Source organism: Pygoscelis adeliae, unplaced genomic scaffold (genome assembly GCF_000699105.1).
Source record: "Pygoscelis adeliae isolate BGI_AS28 unplaced genomic scaffold, ASM69910v1 Scaffold108, whole genome shotgun sequence".
Lineage (NCBI taxonomy): Eukaryota > Metazoa > Chordata > Aves > Sphenisciformes > Spheniscidae > Pygoscelis > Pygoscelis adeliae.
In genome coordinates this window covers 7,698,050-7,704,905 of record NW_008825498.1, presented here as the reverse complement: position 1 = coordinate 7,704,905, position 6,856 = coordinate 7,698,050, and positions in this window count along the sequence as shown.

The window sequence follows — 6,856 nt, the reverse complement described above, 5'->3', positions numbered from 1 at the left end:
TCACCTCCAGCCTCCCGCCTCATCCAGCTCCCTCCTGCCTCTAGGAAATGTTATTTTCTTTAGCTTCGTTATGTGGGTGCTGACAAAATGCAGACCTACAGCAATGTTTTTTCCACTTGGGGAAATAGGAAAGCCTGAATTAAGCCTTCTCTGTTGATATTTGTACTGTGCTGTGGGTTTTTTTTTTATTTTTACGTAACTTACAGCTCTGCTAATTCAATCACATTTACTTCTCCTGCTCACCCACAAGCAGTTCGCCATTACCAGCTTCTTGCTTGCTTGCCATCTCTGTGTCACCGTCAGGTGTGTGACGCTTGTTCTTTGCTCCCTCCACATTAAAAGCACTTTGAAGGGTTTGCTTTTGCTGTTCAGATCCTTACATCTTCATCTAGCTGCTGCTGCTGTGCTGCTTCGATATAGGCAAAGATCTCCTTGATTATTTTAGTTTATTTTAAATTTCATCTGATAATTCAGTCTGCTTTTCCAACTCATCATCATCTGGATCAGGCTAGAAACTGTACTTTCATTTTCCTAGAATCAGAAGGACGTGAGAACAGCGGTTGTTTGGCTAGAGGAAAGCTCCGTGTAGCCCTGTGTCCCATATGCACTGATCAGTGACCGATGGCTTTTGCCAGCTGCAGTGTTCTGCAGCTCACGGCCCTCCTCAGCGAGCTGGTACTTTCATATTTAATACTGGATCATTTTGTTCCTAATGATGTTCCAAATTTTCCTAATGATTTGTTTTGAACCTATGCAGCCTTTTAGCTTCCACTCTGTCCTGTGGTAAGGAGTTGCACAGCATAGCCACATTTTGGGTGGAGAAGTGCTATCTTTTGTTTGTGTCGAACCTCTTAGCATGTTGTTCCTTCACTGAGATACTATTAGTGCTGTGCTGTATCACTTGTGCCACCATAAGCTAAGAAAAGAAGAAAAAAACCTCTGTACTTTTTATTGTTTTGGAACAAAACATGTCAGTTTTGTAAGTAAAAGTAAAGTGTCCCATAATGAATATGATGTCAAGTGTAAATCACAAATCAGAGCTGACAATTGAATGTCTGAAAATCTGATGTTGCAATTTTTCTCTTTTCTTTAAGACCTTTGAAAAAATCATTGGGGACTGGCAACATCTGAAAGTGCTTAGGTGAAAGTGGCATGAAGAGGTGTGATCAAAGCCATTTTCACAGCAGACATAAAAATCATAGCATATCTGATTTTAAACAGGGTAAGCAAAACCTAACGTGCCTGCTGGAGAAGATTCCATTGAAACTAGTTTTAGCTATCATGAGGCTCAAGTAGCATGCTTGGGACGCTGGAGATTTGGATCTAAAGCAAACCCTCACCAACAGACATTTAAATACGCTAGAGACTTTGAGTCTTGCAATGTTATGATGTTATGTATATGAAGAAAACTCACTTTAAATTATGCAGTCTGATGTTAGGGTGAAGTTAAATTGCATACAAAAAAATAATTTTCATTATCAGTTAAAAAATCACCCCGCATTTTAAAAAGATATTCATAGGCATCTAGCAATGTAGGTTAAAAGAGAAGGAAAAAAAAAAAACTTTTTAGCAAGGTACAAAATAATGCGTTTAGCTTCAGGCGTTCTTTAAACTGCTTCTTTTCTAGGAAGGGAACACAGATGTGTGAGATTCCTGATTTAGTTCCAACCCAATACTCTTAATTAACTTCAAATTGTTTAAATATATAACATCTCAGAGCAGGGAAGTAGCATCCTGAGGGTGCTCTGTGCTGCACTCAGGTGTCAGTTGTTCCCAAGGTCCACCTGCAGCACCCCAAACTACTGCAAGGGGCCAATGTCTGGCCCTGGTTTGGCACAGTACTTCAGCGTGTGACTGTTCTCTGGACACGTAAATAAGGCCAGAAGGGTGTTTATACTGAGAGGGATGCCTGGGATAGGAAATAGGGATATTGGTTAAAGCACATTTGGCCACTGCTTTCAAATGACACTGGGAATGTCTGGGCAAAGGAAACTGGTACTCAGGAAAGACATGGGGGCTCTGGAAGATGGAAACTGGTCCTGAACTCTAGGACTCGAAGATAAACAGTGGGCAAGGAGCAGGTAGGGGAGACCGGTTTGGTTGGGCCAAGGGATGGATTCTAGTAGTAGACAAAAAGGAAACAGAAAAAAGTATTTTCAATAGGTTTAAATTCACTATATATGGTCTGTTCCTCCAATGGAAAAGTTGTTGGTTCACAAAGCAAAAGGGAGTTGAAAATGCCTACCTGTGGCCTCAGCTAAGGCTGTCTCCCTCAGCTCCCAGCGTGCGGGGAGCCAGCGTCATTTGTTTGTGCCGATGCTGCACTGCACCGATCCTGTGGGTAGCGGCACCAAAAACAGGTCTGGGGGAAATTAATAATTCTGTCTGCGGTGGCAGGTTTGAACAGTGTGCAGCAAACAGTGCCTAGAGCTGCCAGCTGAACACCCCGGGTAAAAGAAAATATTAAGCTACTGCTCATCATATGGCCGATGTCCTCCTTATGCACCCACTGAGGTTGTGGTCCTGAGGAAGCTTGCTTGTGTGAAGACATAAGTGAGAGATCTTTATCCCATGCACGGACAGTTGCAAAGAAATCTTCTGATTTATTGAATTTGCAACTTTAATATTGTTCTTTTGCAATCCATACATTTGTATACACAGGCACGCATACACGTACACATACACACGCTTTTCGTACCTGATTTTTCTCCTGCATTGCACTGGTAAGATACCACTGTAACTCCAATAACTTCAGGAGAGTTTCTCAGAACTAGAAGTACTGTAAATGAGTCGATAATCAAGTCTACAGTGTCACCCCCCCAGTTTCTGGGCTACATGCAAGGCAGTGTCCCGAGGACATATCTATACTGAATGCCACACTGTGAGGAGATCCCCAAGCAAGCAGCTAGAGACCAAGCTCTGGATGGCTGTGTCAGTGTGGCATGATGCTATTAATTAGTCCTGAGTTAATTAGCCCTTGTGAGAGGCAGTGCTAATCTGGTTGTATTGCTTTGGGGACCCTACATAGTGCCTCTGCATGGGATTGTGCTGTGTCATACCTTGAGGACGTACCATCCACTTCTGAGCCAAAGCGAGATCTGCCACACTGCGCTCCCCCGTGTCACACGGGTAGGCCGTTGGATTTTGGTGGGAAGGATGGTCTGCATTGCTCAGTAGCGACCTCTTTCATTTATTGAGGAGCCGTGAGGAAGGCCACAGGGGTGAAAGGAAAAGGCCATGGCAGAGGTCTGTAGAGTGGGCCTGAGTCGCAGGGGGAAGGTGAACATGGGATTAAATGAAAGAGGCTCAAAACAAAGAAAAGGAAGTATTCCTTCATGCAATGTGTAGTTAAAAAATGAAACTCCCTGTGCCAGCTTTTTGTGCATGTTGGACATTTATACAGGCTCAAAAAGCTAATTAGACAAATAAAGAAAAAAACCACCCAAAGCTGTCAGGTGGTAAGACACACTTTTGGCTAAGGAAGTCCTGGGGCAGCAGTCACTCAAGACCAGGAAACTGTATCAAAGAAAAGTCACTACACCATTGTCCTAGTCTTACACTTTTTCCCAGTCATCTGCTGGTGGCCAGTGCTGCCGGGCCACTGGCTCAGGTGAATCTTTGGTCTGTCCCAGTAGAGCTCTTCCCAGGTGTCACCGTGTCATATTCATATCACATCTCATGGGTGTTCTACAAACTCAAAGGAGCCTCTTGGGGTTAACTTAAAACAAAGCGCTTCCATTAGAAGTGGTCAGCTAGTAGACATGTCCTTGAAAGAGGCAGTCACCAAGACTAGGACAACAGAACAAACAATAATGCAAAATCGTGTGATTATTTCATGCAGGGGTTGACCTATACTGCAGAAGAAATGCATGCCACCAACTCATGGCTTACACTGAGAAGAATCAATAACATAAATCAAGAACACATTTCTTGGATAAAGGTTTAGGCCAACTCGGACCAAATTAGGTAACAGTAGAAATACAGTACAAATACCAAGACACTGGGTATCTCATACTGAGAGAAATGAGATACAATTCAAGCATGTGTTGCCACAGATAGATTAGCACAAATATTTCTGATCTTTAACAAAAGCTCTTGCTTAGTAACATCAAATACTACAGAAGCATCAAGTAGCATCTAAAAGGAAATGAAACCTGGGTTAGAGTAAACAAGTGAAGTAAGCAAAGAGTCGTGGTGCTGTATGCTGAGCAGACTGATTGATATTTGTCAGGCTTCCGAAGCTGCGCTCCATCCCTACATTCAAGGCAAGCAAACAAGAAAAGGAAATTCAGGAAAGGATGATAATTAGCAGTTGCTCTCTCAGAAAAGGCTTGAAGGTTTTCAGATTGGCTCCTGCCTTTCTAAGCCTGACAGGAGTCAGCCCAGAGAAACTGTGTGTATTAAATAAATATGGGTAATATAGCAACATCATTCGTATGTTCAGGCACTCCTTTGAACAACCAAGTGAGCCAGGAATCTAATGAACAAACAGTTGAACGTAACCTCTGGATAACCCTTTAATCTTCTCCTTCATTCCCCTTGAAAATCTGAGGAGGGAAACACTAGAAGACAACAGATTGAAAAAGCCCGACCATGGGAACTAGGGGCGGACAGCTAGGCATGGGTGTTTCTCTTGTTTGCAAATTTTAGCAATTAAGAAAGCGTTGAAAGATTCTGAAAACATGTTATCATTGAGAGAAGAGACACTCTTAGGGTTTAAAAGTCAGACTATCTGTAAATAGGGTAAAAGACTGATTTGCTTTAATTGATGATAAGTCAAAAGTCAGTTCAGACTTCTCCCCTCAAATAACATTAAAAACATAAGCTGTCAAATCTGAAAATGGGCAGTCATTCTTCTGATGCCACAGCCGGTGAATATCAAAGCAACACATACCATAATAACAAGGCACTGTTGAGAGCTCTAAAACCCCATCTGATCCTCCATATGTTGTAAGAGAAGAGTTTCTGAAGGAGACAGACTCCGCAGTGAGTAGAAAATGCCTGAAAGACTCTAGAGATGGCTTTGTGGGCAGATATTACTATGAGAAGGAAAGCAAAAGTCAAGAAAATCAGATATTGATTAGGAAAAGCTGTGAATAGGGTTGAAAGATTTACAAATAACCCATCAGAAGCTATCATCTAATAAAAACATGATCTTTTATTTTATGCCAGAAGATTAATTGTATTGAATTAAGCCAAAAGAACAAAGGTGTTTGGAAATGAAATATGTCAAAGGATGAATGGATCAACACGAATCTTAAATTCATCAGGAATGATGACCTAGCCGCCAAATCAAATGCAGGTTCACAAATGTAATTAAGAAAATCAAAATAGTCCTGCGTCAATCATTAAACAATTAGAGCACAGGGAGTAATGAGAGGAAAGAAAGGATGGCAGTCAAGAACAAAGAAAACATCTAACTGCTGTTTTCCGCAAAAAAGTAGGGATGACTCTGAAAGGTGGGCATTTCCCTGAATTAAAAATATCTTAGTATGTCTTTTGGCTTCCAGATGCTGTTGATCTCTGTCTCGTTTGCTGCAAAGACAGTTTTGTTTCCTCTTACCCTCTTGCCCGTTATTTGAGCAGAAGGACATAACTCACCTTGTGGAGGTGTTGCTACACCATGTGTCTACATAATTTGATCTTGCCGAAGTGGCTGGGCCAACAAAGCGGCATAATTTTGTTACTGAATTTTTCGCCACTTTTCTAAATAAGTGTATCATTGGTCCCATAAACAAGGATGAAGGTTGTGTGAGATCAAGTGTCAAGAGGGGACACAAAAATTAAACAAACAACCCAACAAGAAAAAAATCATTAGATTAGAGACATCTACTAGTCTAGAGCTCACTTGTCAGATGCAGCCAACACAGTAGCCTGTATGGCCATAACATTTTAAATTGTGAGCATCTTGGATCTGCTTTACATTTTAAATCTTAAAGCAAACACTCTACATTGCTCCCTGTGGTCCATGCAAAGGTAATGGTTCGGTATGACGCTCAGTGGAAACCCATGCCGCTGGCAAAGTTAACAGCATCATTTCTATAGCAGATTCTTCTCCAACAGCTCAGTGATTCTGGTCTGTTCTGCTTTGGCCATCCAGTAAGATCACCGCCCAAGGAAGTACGACATCTGCAGCAGAAAGAGCCATGGATGCGCTTGCTTTGCGCCATCCCACAGAAGTTTGCTGTTGAAAACATATGCTTAGAAGAAAATGAATGAAAGAAGCATCACAAACCAGCCTGAACCTTCTTGCACCTACTTAAAATCTAGTGGTGTGCTCAAAAGAAAAATAATGGCATAGATGAAACGCATTTTCCTGCAGAACAGCAGAATTCTGTCTTCTCTTTGTCCAACATGTGGAATGTTCCCATTGATGTCGAGGACCAGATGCACCAGAAAAGACATTTTAGCTTTGGAGATTTTATTCCAAAACATAACTAAGGATTGGGATATTACTTGTATAGATGATTGCTTACTACAAAAGCCAGTTGTTTAATACTTAAAAATAAATAAAGATTTAAACATCTCAGTGTATTCCATTTTACCCTTTACTAAACTGCATGTGTGCTTAACGTTAACCTTCCCATTCAAATGTCATTAGCTGCTAATTAAGATGTTGATATGCTGATTGTATATCTTGCAGTAGAGATGATTTGCAGGCACTTACTAGGTGTTTATCAAACTCCAGCACACGTATTGGTTTAGCATAAGTGTGGCACATTTAATTTACGGAACACTGTCCCAGTTCTCCACTCTTTTTTTCTAATACATAATGAGCAAAAGAAGTAAAAAACATGGCAAGTTGTCAGGAATCATCTCAGAAAAGAAGAAAAGTAAAGTAAGTGACCTAGGCACT